The sequence below is a fragment of the Thalassophryne amazonica genome, chromosome 8, assembly GCF_902500255.1.
Source record: "Thalassophryne amazonica chromosome 8, fThaAma1.1, whole genome shotgun sequence".
In the NCBI taxonomy this organism is placed as follows: Eukaryota; Metazoa; Chordata; class Actinopteri; order Batrachoidiformes; family Batrachoididae; genus Thalassophryne; species Thalassophryne amazonica.
The window spans coordinates 72,292,392-72,312,985 of record NC_047110.1 but is presented as its reverse complement, the minus strand read 5'-3'; the positions used below and the strand labels follow the sequence as shown (position 1 = coordinate 72,312,985).

The 20,594-nt window shown below is 43.8% G+C and overlaps 1 long non-coding RNA gene across 1 annotated transcript; it reads right to left on the bottom strand.

The window, feature by feature from the left end:
* Window positions 1-3,763: 3,763 nt before the first annotated feature.
* Window positions 3,764-19,540, bottom strand: LOC117515874. The gene is made up of 3 exons (XR_004562243.1): window positions 17,933-19,540; window positions 16,255-16,260; window positions 3,764-3,775 (listed from the first exon to the last, which is right to left on the bottom strand). It is a non-coding gene; the product is annotated as an uncharacterized LOC117515874 (long non-coding RNA).
* Window positions 19,541-20,594: the final 1,054 nt, after the last annotated feature.

Sequence of the window (20,594 nt, the reverse complement as noted above, 5' to 3'; positions counted from 1 at the left end):
AAAAAAAGCCCAAATCATTCCGCCATTTCCTTGCAATGAAACAACGACGAGAGGGGTGGACCAGTGCTCACTTAAAGGCTGCCCACAGGCGAATGACGCAACCGACAGGCGTGGAAAAACTCACGCATGCGCACAAAGGTTCAAGCTTGGCTGACGTAAAAACATATGAATCAAATCCATATAGTTTTTGAAAAAAATACAAAGGTACGATACTTTTCTCACAGACCTCGTACACACTTGCATGATAAAGATATAAAGTGAATGATCCACAGAGGAGAGAGATAGTACCTAAGAAGAGGGTTAAATGTCATTCAGAGACAACCCAATTAGATTATGAAGGAACATCTTCTGAACCAAATCTTAAACTCAATGATCTGTAATGACTATCCTGTGGCTCCTAAAGATTTTCCCCTGGAATAATCAGTCCTCTTTCTTATTTTCTCTCTCTCTCTTGCTCTCCTCATTCATTCACTCAGTCATTCACTTACACAAGGCTTGAGAGGCCACCACAGGCCACCATTACTTAGGAAATTTATTGGGACCTGTGTCATGTAGCCACTTTGGTCATGCATTTAACAGAAATGAATAGAGACACTGCCGTTGGATATTTTCAAACATAAATTGTTATGTGCCGACGCGGGTTGAGGAGCGGACCTGCGTCTGACTGAACCCAGCGCTAAATAACCAGAAAGCGGTTCCAGAAAAAACAAAACAATTTATTTTCCCCCCTTTGTGCAATACTCAGTGTACAAACAAAAAGTGCGTTTATCTGGCGGAGCGAAGGACGGCACGCTCTCCAGCGCCCAAAGGGATCGAAGCCCGGCACTTCTGGACTCACGTTCACCGCCAAACACCCCCCAGGTGGACACGACATGGACTCACGTTCACCGCCAAACACCCCCCAGGTGGACACGACAAACCGACTCTGTGAAGGATAGAAAAGGTGAGGTAAGTCAGCAGCTACAACTAATATCCTTCAAAGGCACACACTATCAGCAACACATTCAGGTCTGAATTTAAGCTTTATGTAAATGAGCAGCTTCTCACAACAGGTGGAGGATCATCTGTCCGCACGCCACGGCCGTGAGAAGCGAGCTGCACAATTCTCATCAATATTCACATATACTGCGTAACAAAATACCAAATTGCTGTTAACACTTATTCAGACAATCAATCACCTCTGATGTGTGCTGACAGCATGTGTCCCTCACCCGTCCTCCTTCACAGGCACGATGTGTCAAACCCAGGCGTGGTCCTCAGCGTCTCACAAACGAACGTCACAAGGTCGAGTTCCCGGCAATTCTGCTTGAATCACACATGGCTTAAATGCAGAACGCCATCTCATTATCTGCTTCAGCTGAAAGTCTTTAAGGTTGCACGTGAGCATCATCCACAGGTGCTGCATATCACGTTGATGAGGGTGAAGGACTCTTCTGCCAGCACCTTCTCCACAGACAATAAATCAGTTTGCATACCACCTGGAGAGCAAAGAAAAGAAAAGAACACCAAAATGTCCAGCCAAACCCCCCCAACACACAACAGTACCCCCCCTTTAACGGGAAGCCTCCCGGCGACCGAACAGACCAGGTCCGAGAACAGCACCTCCCTCCGGGGTCCTCGTCAGGAAGCAGACAGCGTAACGCTCCCAAGGTCCACCGCAGACAGCAGGACAGGGCACCGCAGCTGGAAGGCCGGCTGGCATCAACAAAAACCCCAAAAGAGTCCCAAGTACAACCTAACATACAAGAAAACACAAAACCCACCCAAAACCTTCCCAGGGGACCGTCCCATCCAACCCCGGGAAGAAAAGAAAAAACTCCCAAATGCAAAAACCCAACACAGCCCCACAAACACAATACAAACATAAATGCACAAAGAAAAATAACAAACAACCCCCCCAGAATGACTTGCAGAGCCCACACCCCCCCAGAAGGCCTTTACCGCCAGTTCCAGGAGAAATAGCCAAAGCCGGAATCCCACAGAGGTCCCCAGGTACACATGGAGCAACGGCGCCCCCCCAGAGGACCGTACCATCAAACCCCAGGAGGCACCCTCCCCACAACCCAGGAACCCCAGACCCAGCCACACTTGGCTAGACGGCCCCACAAGCCAATTCCCCCCCAGAGGACCGTCCCATCAACCCTGGAGGTGGAACCTGGAAGGAAACAGAAGAAACACAAAATTCCAACCCCCAGTGGACTACATTAAACAACCCCGGGGGGCAAATAAAACAACCGATAACCCTTTTACCTTCCCCAGCACCCCAGAAAGACCCCAGATCACTCCCAGAGCCCTCCGTCAGCTCATTTCGGCGAACGGCAAACAAATTACCAAGCCGGGGAAGGGAACAGGAAAAAACTAACCCGGCCCCAACCCCAAGGTGCAGCGGAAAACCGGAAATACGTCCGGTGCCCCAACCGACCATACCCCAGCTATCGGGAGGGTGGAACTACCGAAATGGTGAACGGCAACAGATCGGCCCACCCCTCCGACAGAGGTATGTTTCCCGCTGCACCACACCCCGGCAACACCAATGACGAACGGTACAAAGGCCCACCGAGGCTGGAGTGGAACCGGGCCCTAACCAAACCAAAAAATAACGCCCCTGACAACCCCCCCCCTAGGTGCAGAGGTCTTCTGAGAATGCTCAGCGTGACCAACCTGCACCACCCACAACCCACAAGACGAACGGTCTTGGGGCGAGTGAGGTTGGGGTTAGGGAAGCAGGGAAATAAAAAAATAACAAAACAAAATGACCCCAGACCCAAACAGAAAATACCCAAGTACAAATAGTAAAAACCAACGATCAACTGAGTCCAGCCGAGCTCCGAACCGCCTGTCGTTCACTCCACCAGAACCACCACTAACTCCTCAAACAATCTATAACCCCTTACAAAAAATAAAAACAGCCCAATTAATTTTTTTTTTTCCTTTATTTTGCCTGTCCCAGAACACCTGGAGATACGTCACCACTATTTTTCTTGACGCTTATGTGACGGGGCAATATGGCGGCTTCAGCTCGTCCGAGCTGCATGTGCTCATCCGCAAGAGGAGCCAGAGGTCCCGTCGGAGGAGTCCCAGTGGGGCAAAGAAGAGGCAGCCCAGATCTGTGTCGGGGAAAGCCCCAAGACGAAAAAACCCGCTCTGATGTCCACCCTCTCTCGCGTCCACGCTCCTTTATCCGATCATCTAGACGAATCACCAAAGATATTAGCTCATCTAAATCGTTTGGTTCGTCACGGACTGCTAGCTCGTATTTTAATGAATCATTTAAACCATCCACAAACACTCCGCTTAAAGCTGCGGCATTCCAACCGGACTGAGCAGAAAAAATTCGGAAATCCACAGAATAATCCGCCGCACTCCGCCTCCCCTGCCTGAGATTCAGCAACCGTTGGGCAACGGTATGAGCAAAAACCAGAGAACATTGCATCAAAAACGGAGCACAGGCTTCAACGTTTCCCGCATAAGGCTCCGGATGACAAATAATCAGTTCGGAAGCCAAATCTCTGGGTGACGGAGTTATCTGCACCGGTATCGATGGTGCCGCAGCTGGAGCAGCAGGAAGCGGAACGGCTTGCGCTGTAAGCTCCGTAACGTGGGCATCTGTTTGTTTAATTTGGTTTGCGAGATGCTGTAATTGCTCCCATATTTTCTCCAAGTGTTCTTGAACTCTTTCGGCAAATGGAACCGCTTCTGCCGCTGGGTCCATTGTAGAATGGCCGGGAACTACTGTTATGTGCCGACGGGGGTTGAGGAGCAGACCTGCGTCTGACTGAACCCAGCGCTAAATAACCAGAAAGCGGTTCCAGAAAAAACAAAACAATTTATTTTCCCCCCTTTGTGCAATACTCAGTGTACAAACAAAAAGTGCGTTTATCTGGCGGAGTGAAGGACGGCGCGCTCTCCAGCGCCCAATGGGATCGAAGCCCGGCGCTTCTGGACTCACGTTCACCGCCAAACACCCCCCAGGTGGACACGACAAACTGACTCTGTGAAGGATAGAAAAGGTGAGGTAAGTCAGCAGCTACAACTAATATCCTTCAAAGGCACACACTATCAGCAACACATTCAGGTCTGAATTTAAGCTTTATGTAAATGAGCAGCTTCTCACAACAGGTGGAGGATCATCTGTCCGCACGCCACGGCCGTGAGAAGCGAGCTGCACAATTCTCATCAATATTCACATATACTGCGTAACAAAATACCAAATTACTGTTAACACTTATTCAAACAATCAATCACCTCTGATGTGTGCTGACAGCATGTGTCCCTCACCCGTCCTCCTTCACAGGCACGATGTGTCAAACCCAGGCGCGGTCCTCAGCGTCTCACAAACGAACGTCACAAGGTCGAGTTCCCGGCAATTCTGCTTGAATCACACATAGCTTAAATGCAGAACGCCATCTCATTATCTGCTTCAGCTGAAAGTCTTTAAGGTTGCACGTGAGCATCATCCACAGGTGCTGCATATCACATTGATGAGGGTGAAGGACTCTTCTGCCAGCACCTTCTCCACAGACAATAAATCAGTTTGCATACCACCTGGAGAGCAAAGAAAAGAAAAGAACACCAAAATGTCCAGCCAACCCCCCCCCAACACACAACAATAAATCACTTCAACACAGATTGTTTTGTGTGAGGGATCATGTCCACACTGAGATAACAAGTTGAGTTACACAGAAAATGTTTCTTTTTGTTTTTTCTCTCACAAGGTAATAAGACCCATAGAAATGAAGACCATAAGGGCCCCTTCACACATAGTGAGAAGTTTGGTCGATGTCTGGTTGATTATGGTGAAACAGCACAAAACAGTTCGAAATTAGTGCACCACGAAACATCGCGATGACGGGCAGGCATGCACAAACCTGGTGCGAGAGTTCGTGCATGCACCATGAGAGTGGTGTTTGATGTTCATGCGTGTCACCTGGAATTTGGCCGGCACCTGCCGCGAGACGGTTGCAATGGATTCGCACAGCGCACACTTTGTCTTTCAGGTGCTTGTGTGCGCAAATAGTTGTACCAACAGGTGTGCGAGGCTTTAGAGGCAGGGACAACATTACATGGTTTGCACACGATTCCTGCATGATGTGCACTAAGTGTGCACTTCATCCAAACTTCGCACTATGTGTGAAGGGGCCTTAAGGGATGCAAGATTATGACATTTGACCCTGATGATCTTGACCTTCACCCAAGTGGCTGACCTCTGGTTGACAATGCCAGGGCAATTCTGTGATGCACTTAAGTATGTGTTGCATTTGGTCCAAATCTGGTTGAATATCATGTCCCTTGACCTTAATCTTTGCCCAAATTAATTCTTTAAGGGCAGTTTTGGGGTCAATCTCCATTTGGTAGGAATTTAGGAGGTCATTTGTTAGGTCTCAGCCAACAGATAGCTATAGAGGACCTCTGCCCCAATGACTGACCTTTGGTAAATTTTATCTCTCGGCAGTTCCGGAACCCACCTTTATATGTGTGGCAATTTTGGTGCCAGTAAGAGTGAAAAGGTTCAATTTTGACCTTTGACAACCAATGACCTTGAGCTTAATTATTGGACTTTGGTATAGTTGACTCCACCTGGGCAGAATCCACCTCCACACACATGGCCAGTTTGTTGCAAATTGAAGTAAACAAATCAAATTTGACCTCTGACCCTGCTGACGTTGACCACAGTGATTGACCTATGGTAAATATGACCTTGCCTGAGCAATACAGGAACCTGCCGACACACGTGCACCACATTTGGTGGACATTGCAATGAAAATCAATATTTTGACTACTGACCACAACGAATTCCAGGGACACCCTTCATGCATGTATCAAGTTTGTTGGGAATCGAATAAAGGAGCAAACAGACAGAAAAACATTTCTCAAACCATAACATGATTTCTTTGCACACTCTCTTTATGCTCACGAGTCCTGACACAAGCCATGTTCTCTGGATCATGAGGTTCATGCAAGCTGCACATGTCACCAGGGGCGTAGGCAGAAATCATAAAACAGGTGGGCCCAGAAAAAAATCAGACGGGCCCAACCTTTGGGGTTGTAGGTAAGGTGTAGGTATTATAATACACCGTTTGAAAAAGTGTGCCTCGTTTGGACATCGCAAGCAACGTTATCACTTAGCCTACAGCACTGGCAAAGTGAGCACACAGACGCAACACATCAGACACAAGTACTCTTCATGGATAATGCAAGCTGCAGTGCAGCGCCACACACACACACACACACACACACATTCAGTGCAAGTCTGGTAGCCTACTTGGCTCGGCCTAAACCCAAAATGTCAATAGGTATTTAAATAAGGCATTGTTTCAAAAATGAATTCCAAGTTTAATGATGAACACATCTCAGCCAACTGCACAGATGCTGTGTGCACAGTTACACAGACGCAAAGTGTCAGACACAAGCACCCCATGGACAATGCAAGCAGCAACGCAACGCTTAGTCATGTAAAGTCCTTTAAAATAAAAATTCAAAATATATCCGCAACATGAAAACAGGTTGGCTCGGCGGCCAAATTATGAAATTGATAAACAATGGAAACTATGGCTCAGCGGCCAAATTAAAAACCATCAGAAAGGACACCAACATGATTCGTGGCAGTTGCAATATAATATTAACAATTAGGCATATTTAGAAGAAAAAAGTAATTAATGGTCTCACACTTACATTTGATGAATCCTTTTAATGCTACAGCAGGAGACGACGGGGTTTTTGTTGAACTCTCTTATCACGTCATCATAGTCCAACGATTCAGTCAGTTCTCTTTCAAGGGAAAGCACGGAGAGCGCATTCAGTCTGTGAGTCAACATGGATGTTCTGGTGGACGTTTTTATCCATTTAACAGTAGAAAACAGCTGTTCCACAGTGCATGTTGTTATTGGCATTGTGATGAGGGCCCGCAGAAGACTATTTATTTGAGGAAAAATGTGCTCCCTCGTTTATCGCGGGAGTTACGTTCAAAAATAACCCGCGATAAACGAAATCCGGCGAAGTAGTCAGTGTTAGTTTTTACAATTATTATAGACGTTTTAAGGCTGTAAAACCCCTCACTACACACTTTATACAGTTTTGTCAAACAGGCATTAACATTTTCTCACTTTTCTCTCTTGTGTAAACACTCTCTTTTTTCTTCTGGGCGAGAAGATTATAAACAGACACACGCAGAACACAATGCGCAGCTCTCCCTTCGCTCACTGCCTCCAGAGGTATGGATGCGGGACCCGCAAAGAATCCAAGTCCTCTCTCGGTGGCCAAAGAGCTCTGCGGCTGCGATCAACATCCGGATCAAAACAGCGAGTGTATCTCTGGACCTGTTGCCAGATTTGGCGCAATTCCGCACAGCAGACAGGAGGAGGTGGCCCACTGCTGCATTTACCGAGCCCGCAGAAAGCGCATCGGAGGCAGTGAGAGCAATCGCGGTGATGCTGACCAGTGCCGCGAACGACCCGCCTGATAAGGACACAGAACACAATGCGCCGTTAAAAAAAAAGCATGCAAAATTGCACTAAAACAATCCGCGAAACTTCGAGGCCGCGAAAGGTGAACTGCGTTGCGAGGGACCACTGTAAATGAATTAATAAAAATCACAGAAGATGAATCAGGAGACTGTCGAGTGTTGACTCAGCCTTCTCATTGGATGGGACGGGCCTGACTGACAAGTGGGCAGGCCCAGGCCCATCCAGGCCCACCCTTGGCTACGCGTAAGCATGTCACGGTGCAGCGAGACGGGGTCAGTTTGGTCACTCGGGCAGAGCACGAGTGGTCATGCACATTTTATATTCCTGTCAGTCGTGTCACTTTTTTCTTCTTTTTTTTTGTCTTTCTGCCCATCTTGCTGAGCTGCAGATGAAAGCAAACTTCTTACACTCCACCTCTTTGATGCTTCTGCAGAGCGATATGTGTGAGTGTGTTGTGTCAGCACAAGCGCACACTACACAGTGTGCATAGCAACAGAAAATGTTGATCCCCGTGTATTTTTCTGCTTGCTCCATAAGTTCCTTAATACAGCATCAATGGATTCAGCGTTTAATCTCCAGCTCACAGTCCCTGCTCTCCTGCTCTCTTTCACCTTCATTTGCCTCACTTCACACTGCACTCAGAGCACCCCCCCCCCCCACCCCCCATCTCTCTCTCCCTCTGCGATCAGAATAAAGTGATGCCATTATATTGTAGTATTTTATCAAAAACAACGGTGAGGCTGATGCAGGTTGTGTGCTGAGCAAGTGTCTCTCTGAGAGAAATTAACAACCAAAACATCTTGGTCATTTCAATGCTACTGTGGTGCCATCTTCTGGTAGGAAAACATGTCTGAGACTGGAGGCATTTTTCCCCTGCAATAAATCATGAAACCTAGTGTAGAGTATGGCTGAATGCTACATTAAAAGCCAAGTGGGATGTTGGTATATCCTCTGTGAAAATTCATACCGCCAACCTCAGACTGGTCCAACTGGTGGCAGACAGCTCTACAGTGGAAATGAATGGGATGAAGAAAAACCTACTTCAGATGTTGATATGTGTGTGTGTGCACGTGCGTGTCTGAGTGTACAATGGCTTGCAAATTTATTCACCCCTTGGTGTGTCACGCATTTTAATTTATTTATGCCATTTAAAATACAAAAAAAAAAAAACAGGCTTCTCAATATAAAAATTTCTAAAATTATCTTCCTTAAACTCAAACTGAAAGCAAATCTCTACAAATTGATATAATTAATTAAAAATATAAAAGCCAAGATAATGGGTTGCATAAGTAATGGGCCTCTTTGGTATAATACCTGCAAATAATCAGTTTTATTGCCAGTTTTCCTCACGCAAGTCAGGGGATGGATACATAAACATTTCCAAATCACTGAATATGTATTGCACTTTATTTACATCAATTATGAATAAATACAAACAGTGTGGCACTCTATGGTGAATCTATATGGAGCAGACAGTTCTCAAAAACTGAGTGACGAGGGAAGAAGAAGAATGAGGAAAGACACCAAGACACCCAAACAACCCATAAGTTAATGGTTTCTGTGGCTGTGATTGGAGAAATTGTGCATCGTGCATGTTTTGCATTTTGTATCCCCAGTTACACAGCTTCATAATGAAGATGTATAGAAGAGGATTTTCTTTCACCAAAACAACAGATCTGGGCTTGCATCTGAGACATACCCTCTGGCAAATTGTAGCTGAACTTTCAGGTATTCTGTTTAAGAAAAGGCATATATATTGCAGAGTCATTCCTTAGTTGCCCTGGCTGAGTGTTTTGGGCCATTGTCATGCTGGAAGACCAAGCCACGACACATCTCCAGTGCTCTTGCTGAGGGAAGGAGGTTGTTTGCCAAAATCTCGCAATACTTGACCCCATCCATCCTCCTTTCAATATGGCACAGTCGTCCTGTCCCTTTTGCAAAAAAGCACCCCCAAAAATGACATTTCAACCCCCATGTTTCATGGTTGGGATGGTGTTCTCATCTTCCAAACACGATGAGTGGAGTTGATACCAAAAAGCTCTATTTTGTCCTCATCTGATCACATGACCTTCTCCCATGCCTTCTCTGGATCATTGGGATGTCACTAGTGAACTTCAAATGGGCCTGGAGATGTGCTGGCATGAGCAGGGGAACCTTGCGTGCCCTGCAGGATTTTAAACCATGATGGTGTAGTGTGTTACTAATGTAATCTTTGTGACTGGGGTCCCAGCTTTTGTCAGGTCATTGACCAGGTCCTCAGCCCCAGACCAAGGAAGATTGACAGTCATCTTGTGCTTCTTCCATTTTCTAATAATTACACCAACCATAATTACAAACCTTCACATCAAGCTGCTTGCCTGTTGTCCTGTAGTCCATCCCAGCCTATAGTTTTGTCCCTGGTGTCCTTAGACAGCTCTTTGTTCTTGGTCATGGTGGATAGGTTGGAGTGTGATTGATTGAGTGTGTGAACAGGTGTATTTTATACAGGTAATGAGTTCAAACAGGTGCAATTAATACAGGTAAAGATTGCAGAATAGGAGGGCTTCTTAAAGAAAAACTAACAGGTCTGTGAGAGCCAGAATTATTGCTGGTTGTTAGGTGATCAAATACTTATTTCATACAATAAAATGCAAATTAATTATTTAAAAATCATACAATGTGATTTTGTGATGTTTTTCTAGATTCTGTGTCTTACAGTTGAAATGTACCTACAATAAAAATTACAGACCTCTCCATTCTTTGCAGGTGGGAAAACTTGCAAAATGGACAGTGGATCAAATATTTATTTACCTTCCTGTATGTCCAGTAAATCTACCTCAGTAACTGGGCATGCCCAGGCTGCTCTGCCCATTACATGCAAGTTTTTAATGGAAATGCATTGTGATTGGACAGGACGTTTTGCCAGATGTGAGCAAAAGTCCGTTATACAAAATCCATTATGCGCAGTGTTTATTACATGGAAAACCATACAAAAGCATGGGGACTTTTGCTTTTGTCCGGTGAGATTTGGTTAATATGATCATGGTTTACCCGAGTTTTACTGTATGAAATTCTAAAGCTCAATGCCCCACACATGGATACTGGAGTGCTTGGCACTAAACAAGGCTAACTGAGCATTGACAATCTTCATTAGGAACTCAGTGGGACTGTGGATGACATTACTGAAGATAACAGATTCAAGACAATCGCACAAATCACCATCAATGAGTACAACCCCTGGCAAAAATTATGGAATCACCGGCCTCGGAGGATGTTCATTCAGTTGTTTAATTTTGTAGAAAAAAAGCAGATCACACACATGACACAAAACTAAAGTCATTTCAAATGGCAACTTTCTGGCTTTAAGAAACACTATAAGAAATCAAGAAAAAAGATTGTGGCAGTCAGTAACGGTTACTTTTTTAGACCAAGCAGAGGAAAAAAATATGGAATCACTCAATTCTGAGGAAAAAATTATGGAATCACCCTGTAAATTTTCATTCCCAAAACTAACACCTGCATCATATCAGATCTGCTCATTAGTCTGCATCTAAAAAGGAGTGATCATACCTTGGAGAGCTGTTGCACCAAGTGGACTGACATGAATCATGGCTCCAACACGAGAGATGTCAGTTGAAACAAAGGAGAGGATTATCAAACTCTTAAAAGAGAGTAAATCATCATGCAATGTTGCAAAAGATGTTGGTTGTTCACAGTCAGCTGTGTCTAAACTCAGGACCAAATATAAAAAACATGGGAAGGTTGTTAAAGGCAAACATACTGGTAGACCAAGGAAGACATCAAAGCGTCAAGACAGAAAACTTAAAGCAATATGTCTCAAAAATCCAAAAATGCACAACAAAATAAATGAGGAACGACTGGGAGGAAACTGGAGTCAACGTCTATTACTGAACTGTAAGAAACCGCCTAAAGGAAATGGGATTTACATACAGAAAAGCTAAACGAAAGCCATCATTAACACCTAAACAGAATAAACAAGGTTACAATGGGCTAAGGAAAAGCAATCGTGGACTGTGGATGACTGGATGAAAGTGATATTCAGTGATGAATCTCAAATCTGCATTGGGCAAGGTGATGATGCTGGAACTTTTGTTTGGTGCCGTTCCAATGAGATTTATAAAGATGACTGCCTGAAGAGAACATGTAAATTTCCACAATCATTGATGATATGGGGCTGCATGTCAGGTAAAGGCACTGGGGAGATGGCTGTCATTACATCATCAATAAATGCACAAGTTTACGTTGATATTTTGGACAATTGAAAGGATGTTTGGGGATGATGAAATCATTTTTCAAGATGATAATGCATCTTGCCATAGAGCAAAAACTGTGAAAACGTTCCTTGCAAAAAGACACATAGGATCAATGTCATGGCATAGGGTCAATGTCAACGAGCAGATCTGATTTGATGCAGGTTTTAGTTTGGGGGATGGAAATTTACAGGGTGATTCCATAATTTATTCCTCAGAATTGAGTGAGTCCATATTTTTTTCCTCTGCTTGGTCTAAAAAAAGTAACCGTTACTGACTGTCACAATCTTTTTTTCTTGATTTCTTATAGTGTTTCTTAAAGCCAGAAAGTTGCCATTTGAAATGACTTTAGTTTTGTGTCATGTCTGTGATCTGCTTTTTTTCCACAAAATTAAACAACTGAATGAACATCCTCCGAGGCCGGTGATTCCATAATTTTTGCCAGGGGTTGTAATATACCAAGGTGATGGACTGTCCCCCCTGCTGTTCTTTCTGCATAGGTCTCACCCCCCCTCAGCCAGCTCATCCCAAAGAATGGATGCGGATACTCAGGAGTGGAGTAACCAACGGCCATCTCCTGTACATGGATAACATCAAGGTGTATGCCAAGAATGAGGGAGACACTGACTCAGTGATCCACTTCACCAGGATCTACATTGAGGATATTGTGATGTCATTTTGACTGGATAAGTGTGGCTGAATGATGGCAAAGAGAAGGAAAGTGATCTGACTTGATCATGTGGATTTGCCAGAAGGCAGGACAGTGGACATACAGGACAGCTACAAGTACCTGGGAATCCCACAAGTCAGCGGGAGCTATGATGAAGATGCAAGAAGGTCAGCAACAGCCAAATGCCTCCAGAAGGTAAGACAGGTGCTGAGAAGCGAGCTCAATGGTCAGAATAAGATCCCAGTCACCAAAACATTTGTTCTACCAGTCATCAGAAGTTTGCCACAGGAGCCGATACATGCCAGTAATTAAAAAAAAAAGCACAACTGCTCACAGTACATGGAGGTTTCCACCCAAAATGAGTTTCTCTGAGGCTCTATGAGCAATATAAAAGGAAAGGTGAGGATTAGTAAGAATTAGCACTCTCATGCATGAATTATGACAGCACTCTAGAAGCTAGTATACTGTTTCACCATTTTTAGCAGTGGTCCACTGCAGTGACCGCTATGCACAGACAGAGTCGTGTTCCAGGATGTGAGGAGGAGCATCAAGATAACATGCTACAAGAGTGCCTCAGACAGCTGAAGACCAATGGTGATAAAGACCAGGAGAAGGTATTATAGAAGACCAAGCCCCTCCATGGAATGTAGATACAGACACAGGAAGTGGCTGACATTACAAAATCATTCCAGTGGCTAGAAAAAGCTGGCCTAAAGGACAACACAGAGAGCTTTATCAAGGCAGCTCAAAAACAGGTCCTAAGCACCAGATCCACAGAGGAAGGAGTCCACCACACCCGACACGACCCAAATTGCAGGTTGTGCAGATGCACTCCAGAGACAGTCCAGCAATTGAAATAGGAAGTAAGATGCAAGGTGGGATAGTGTATACTGAATATCTGTGCTACATATGGATTACAAGGCCTCATGTCCAGATTGGAGACACCACCAAAGGTGATTGAGAATGACAGGGCACAGATCCTGTGGGACTTCATATTTGCCGACCAACCAGACATAATGGTGATTGACAAAGACAAGAAGGCCGCAGTTGTGGTTTGAATGTGTATATGTTAACTGTCAACATCAAATTTTTTGGTATATTTTGAAAACCTTCATGTTACGTCTCACTCCTGTTCACCAGTAATAGTAACTAACAATAACAATACCAATATACCCTTTATTGTCTGTCATTGTACATACATACATACATACAAACAATTAAATTTGTCCTCTGCATTTAACCCATCCTAATTACAGTTAGACACAATCCAACCACTAGGAGCAGTGGGCAGCCACAGTCCAGCACCTAGGGACCAACTGCAGATGCAAAGAAAGGAACAGACCCTAAATAAGCATGGTTTTTTTTGACTGTGGAAGGAAACCATAGTGCCCAGAAGAAATCCACACAGACACAGGGAGAATATGTAAACTCCACACAGAAAGGGTGGGAAGCAATCCCATGACCTTCTTGCTGTGAGGCATTAGAGATAACCGCTAAGCCACTGTGCCACCTAACTATGGACTTATCTTGCACTGTTGAGCCAAAACAATTGAACAAAGTTTGAATGGTCTTGATTATGGTATTTCGTATATTTTGACAGGCTATGTATATCATCCTATTCATGCCTATTAGTAACTATGGACCTATCTAGCACTGTTTAGCCATAATAAGTGATCAAATTTGAGTGACCTTGTTTGTGATCTTCCAAGTTACCCAAGTTCAATATTTTGAAAGGCCACATATGAATTTCTATCAATGACTAATACCGTCTCCCTGTATGGCACAGTTTAGCCACTACAAAAGATCAGCACGAGTGCCCTTCATTGTAAGTGTCAAGGTCAACACTGTGGTATATACTTAAAGGGGACATATGACTTACTTTTCATCTCTAATAGTAATTATGACTATTTTCTTTGATTCATGAGTTACACACCATAAAAATCAAATAAAAATCTTACCATTGTGTATTTGCACTGGTCAAACATTTTGACAGATTCATCCTGAGGTGAGACTTAACCTAATGAACAAAATGCAGCCTCAGCTAGTATTTAGATATTTTATCAGTGGACACAGAAACAAACACGGTGATAAACATTTAAAACTGTGATACCCATCATTGAAGACAACGATTTCCAACTTATTTTACTGAGGTTGTCTTTAATATTTAGCATATTGGTTAAAATGAATAAAACTGGTTGTGAACATACATTACAAAAACAATACTGTACAGTCTGGAGAACAATAGCTGGCAGCATCTTTTAATGTGCACAGATTCATGGACTCAAACAGAAAAACACATTTTGATCATTCTCGGGCATTCATTATACAATTCTTATATGATGTAGGGCAATATTGATCATCTGTGGTCACGAAAGAGGTGTTTGTCCCAGTGAAGCAGACAGTGTAGTTCCAAAGGCCGTATCTCAGTACCATCAAAGTGGTTAGGGACAGACTTTGTTATGCCAATATCCAGGATGTAGTCTGAAGAGAGGATCCATCATTCAGCTCAGAATTCATCATGCACACTATACTTGTTCTCTTTGATCAGCATACGGATACCGATGCACAAAAAACTGATTTTGTATAGATGTGTACATACTAATTTCCAATTTCAATTCTATCATGACCACACATTCTGATTTTATCAACAGATAACATAGAAAACATACTCATATATACGGTTGGTGTCTTTGTGTTAACATTATAATACTGAAAAATAGAACAAAGGTGTTTCAGTATGGATGAGTTCATAAGATAGTGAGACATTTTGAATATAACATGCTGTACATCACTGATTGGCCTAAAGACACATTCACTTGCTCTCATCACAGATCTATAAGACCCAAGTTACCTTTTGGAGTGTCACAAATACACTCATTAAAATACTATGTACACTGAGGACCTCTTTACTGAAGGCCCTAAAAATGCAGGGAGCCTGGTTGAGTGCCCTGAATGTTGGCCTACCACGTGGCCCGCTGGTAGACCCGACAGAGGGAGCTGCTGCACCGCTGCACTTTGGTGTTCAGAACATTCAAGTAATGCCAGGAATCAAGAGAGAATTCACATGCACATATAACACTGGGGTGGACTTACAATTAAACTAAATTCATGAAGAAGGAAAACGATTTTGTTGTTAGTCTGATTTCCCTCCCATCTTGTCCTTCAGTCTTTGTGTGTCTGCATTCATGCTACTGGTGATTTTACACCACATCACTGGTCATATAGTCCTAATGTTGGTGTGAAGGTATTTACAAGCAGCAGTGGTCTTAGTGGTCACCAGGCCTAGGCTTTGAAAATAAATGAAACTGAAAAGCAAGCTAATTTCAATAATATGTACAGTATCTTCAGCAACACCTGCCCCTAATTTTCATTGACATGCCCTGAAAGCCATTGGGCCAGTGGTCAGAGGTGGGATGAAGTTACTGTCAAGTCATCAATCTGCAAGTCCCAAGTGAACTCTCAAGTCAGTTCGGTGGTCATTATGACTTGAGACTTGACTTGGGACTTGCAGATTGATAACTTGAGAATGGCTTGACAGTAACTTGGTCCCACCTCTGCTAGTGGTAGCATGAAGTGGGTGAGAGTCTATGACTCTCTCTGGATGGGATGCCAGTCCATCACAAGTTACTTTCCCAGCTGTAATCCGTGAACAGGTGGACTGGGACAATGCAGATCAAAATTCTTGTTCAAGGACACAACTAGCTAGCTAGCTTCAGCAGGACCTAAACCCCAATCTTTTACCACAGATCTACCTGCAGTAAGTCCAAACATGTCCAGCAGATGGCAGACTTCAGTCAGTGGCATAAAACATCTATAGTATATTACATAAGGAAGATAAAGTTACTTTTTGGATTGGTGCAGCTAAGTGAACAAACACCTCATCAGTTAATCCTCATTATGTTGTAGTTGGCCTTTTGGCTACCCCTGGTTGTTCAGGGCTACCACTGTGGATCCAGGACATACTGTATCCACATTGGGACTCGGCACAGGTTTTTGCATGAACTTTCGACATGGAGAAACACAAAAAGCCCCTGGTGCTCACAAGCCATCTCCCACCCAAGTAGTAATCAGGACTTCCTCTGCTTCACTTCTGAGATTTGATAAGATCAGATGCACACAAAGCAGGACAGCTGCTCCTTAATTCTTATTATATGTCAACAACCCAGAGAAGATGGAGTCATTTATCTTTTCATTCACTCACTCCATTTTATAGGATATATGGTAAGGCTTTTCCAAAGCTTAGGAACAAAACATACTTTTGTCTAGACTGGTTAGTACTATGGCCCCAGCTTCGCCAAAAAAGCTGAGTTTTGACATTTGCCCTGACTGCCACCTGTATACTGAGAAATAAAAAACACCTCCCTAAATATCTTGTTTGTATTGTGACCTGTCCAGGTAATGACCATGGCCAGTACCAGAACTTCTTGCCTGACCATTTCTAAATTCATTTGCAGTGAAGAGGAATTTTCAGTTGTGGTTACAAATTGGGTTAGTGAAGTGGATTTGTGTATTTACCCTGGGAGTTACTGTCCATTGCAGTGAAGTGGAAATTTTGGTTACTGGTTGATTCAGCTCTGGTTAAGGATTTGTTTTTCCTGTCTATGTGTGATGAAGAGGAATAGAGTCAAGTTGTAGGACATCTGGAATTTAAGTTTTCACTTTGGTGGAGCACCATTTCATCTCTATCTCACTGCTGTGTTATTGTACAGTAGTGTCAGGTCCAGTTCCTCACTACCTCACCACACAGATCCTTCCAGTGTTGACTTATAGTAATAAAGCCACATTTTATTTGTGTCTTGTTGTTTGGGTGCTGCTTTCTGGGGTTCTCTCTCCATTGGTCATGATGCACATTTCAAATCTCACTGAAGCTACATAGTAGATCTTAATTGAAAATTACTTAGAGACCCCGAGCTGCAATTTCTAATGGAATATTTTCCTGAAAAAGACTGAAAATACCTTTGTCCTCAATTGAATCAGCTCTCCTTGTATCTCACAGAGCAAGCAGCTCAATATGTTCAGATTTGGACTACCAATGTCTTGACCTCGGATTGAGCCCACCTGTCTGTGTCCTTGGACAAAATACTTAATCTGCATTGTCCCAGTCCACCCAGCTGTAAATGGGTACCAACCTTAGCTGGACGGGGAATTTACCTGTGATGGACTGACATCTAATCTCATGTGCTTCATGCAATGAAAGCTGGCAACAATGGGCCTCAGGGTTTTTATAGGACTTACTCATTTTGGTGTACATTGTGTCTCAGTAGCCACAAAAAAAAAGATAATCTAAAAAGGAGACTGTGGATCTTAAATTACTCAGAGACCTCAAGTTTCTATTTCATGTAACTGAATATTTTTGAGACTGGAAATACATGGTTTATCTTTTGAGCGCAATGAAACAACCTCTTGCTGTATCTGAGTGTTAACTGAGACTCAAGCCAGATTGTTGCCTTAAATTAATTGTGTACTACAAATTCTATTTTCTCCTGTTAAAGACTAGAAATACTGGATTGGACCCCGATTTCACTATGCTTCTCTGCATCTTAAATTACTAACATATCCTGCATTTCTTATTGATTCATTTGACATTTTTCTTGAAGCACACAAGAAACACCAGTTTTGACCTGTGACACCAATAAATTGGATTTAACATAGAAGGAATATAATTCTGTATGTTGTAAATAATCTGACACCAAAATCAAAACTGTACAATCAAAACAAAAGCAGCTTGTGAAGTCGCAGTTTGCGCACCATAGGGGAAAAAAAAAGCCTGGTAAGTTGCGTCAGTTGTTCATTTGCTACATCAACCTCCTCTGCAACATCATTTTTAGTCATCTAAATCAGTGTTGCATCAGTTAATGGGCCCTATCTTACACCTGGTGCAAAGAGACATACAGCACAGTGCTAGTCTCACTGCTAGTTTCCACCATGTACAATTGTCACATTTTGATGGCCAAAGTCTACATTCTTTAATTAGCATGTACACTTGCGCTCATGAATTCATGTTGGTTTAAAAGTGAAGCCCCGTCACACATAGCAACAATGCGCAGGAACTATACCCCGAAATTGGCAAATGTTACCATAATCCGCCTCAGTCGAGCGGAAAAGAGGTGTGGACAGCCATGTCAGAACGCATCTGGATCACCTCGTTCACACCTGCATGATGGCATCCAAAGCGCATGTGAACAACAGTTAGATGACACAGACTGCTGTCAAATGGCCATAAAAAGCGCTGAAGCCTGCCCGATGTCCAAATGTCTGGATGGCAAACACGGGACTGGAGCACTGTTTTCGTCATGCACGTGTGCTCTGCGCACACGTGTGGGGCTGTAATTATCACTCAGCCATGTCTCTGTGTGTGTATGTGTGTGCATAACGCTTCATGAGCCGTGGGATACACGCGCTCAGTTCCACTGAACAGCTTCACTGAAAGTTTGCTGGCAGTGTGCCATGCTGTCCCCTGCGTCAGACAGAGCCCACTTCATGAGCACAGCGCAACTCAGGACACTGTGATGGTTGGATTATCACTTGGGAATAATTTTTTTATGTTGGGTGAGATGATTTTAACCACAGGCTGCGGTTTCGGCCCCACATCCACATCTGCACCGTGAAACACTCCTGGACAGCTGTTGGAGGTGAGATTCATGTTTATCAATTCTGTCATGGCCTGACACAACAGTTCCATGTCATATCTCCTACAGAGTTAGAAGGTGATCATATATTACAGCGGTTAGATCCGTTCATCTCTGAGTCTGACGGATGCAATGATGTGTTACTGGGCACCACAGAGAGGCACAGCTGCTCGTGTTATACATGGATATGATACAGACAATATTCACATTATTTACGTGGCCCATGGGAAGGAATGGACAAATATCTGTACTGTAACATCTATTGTGGATATAACAGCCTGTTCAGATTTGCAGCAGCATGCGCACAGAGCTTTTGGTTTTGATAGCACGTGGCACGTGCAGGTCATACCGGCAGACTTTGCCGTGCAAGATCCATCTCGCGGTTCCCTTTGTATGTGCTCAAATTGTTTTGGATTCCATTTTGCTGCCATCGGAATATGTAAATTGCAGTCAGATGGTCCTCAGATTGCACATGGACCACCGTCGGATAGGTGTCCCATCTCAATGGCGCCCTGAGGGTTTTGATCATGTGCATCACACTCTGGGCCGCTGGCCAATTTTGACCAACTGTGTGGATGTCCGCAAATGGCTGTCAGAATGTTTTGGAACTGAAATCTGACACTTTTGGGGTGTGCGCCGATTCATCATTCTGACGCCATTCTGCGTGATTCTGGCTGTGTGACGGGGGTATGAGGTGTGGTGAGGTGCAGAGCTGGCACATTTTTTTTTTTTCTGTCACCAGAAAGCATTTGTGCATCAGACTAGTAAAAACTGGTCTGAAGTCTGGCATTTTTTATATAGCGCCAAATCACAATAAGGTTGCCTCAAGGCACTTCACACAAGCAAGGTCTAACCTTACCAACCCCCACAGCAACAGTGGTAAGGAAAAAAACTCCCTCTGAGAAAGAAACCTCAAGCAGACCAGACTCCAAGGGTGACCCTCTGCTTGGGCCATGCTACAGACACAAATTGCAAAACAATTCACAGCCCTAAGCTTCACTAAAAGACCCAGAATTTAGATTAAATTGAGGCTGCGGCCCGCTCCGTTTCCTAATAAAGTGAACTGAAGGAGTAAAAAACACAGAAAAATACTATGCCAGTATGCTAGCCACACGAATGGGAAAATAAGTGTGTCTTAAGTCTGGACTTGAAAGTCTCTACAGAATCTGACGGCTTTATTGACACAGGGAGATCATTCCACAGAACGGGGGCACGATAAGAGAAAGCTCTGTGACCCGCAGACTTTTTATTCACCCAAGGGACACTAAGTAGTCCTGCACCTTGAGAACGCAAAGCCCGGGCCGGTACATAGGGTTTAATTAGGTCAGCTAGCTAGGGAGGTGCCAGTCCATGAACCAGAAAATAGAATATTGCAGTAGTTCAATCTAGAAGAGACAAACACATGAATCAGGGTCTCAGCCATACAGGATGGGACAACTCTTCGCTATATTTCGTAGGTGGAAGAAAGCAGTCCTCATAATATCTCTTATGTGCATGATCGATTTCTTGTACAATCTGTGCACAGGAATAATAGCACACTATACCAGGAAAGTGAATTGAAAATAAAAATGAACAAAGACAT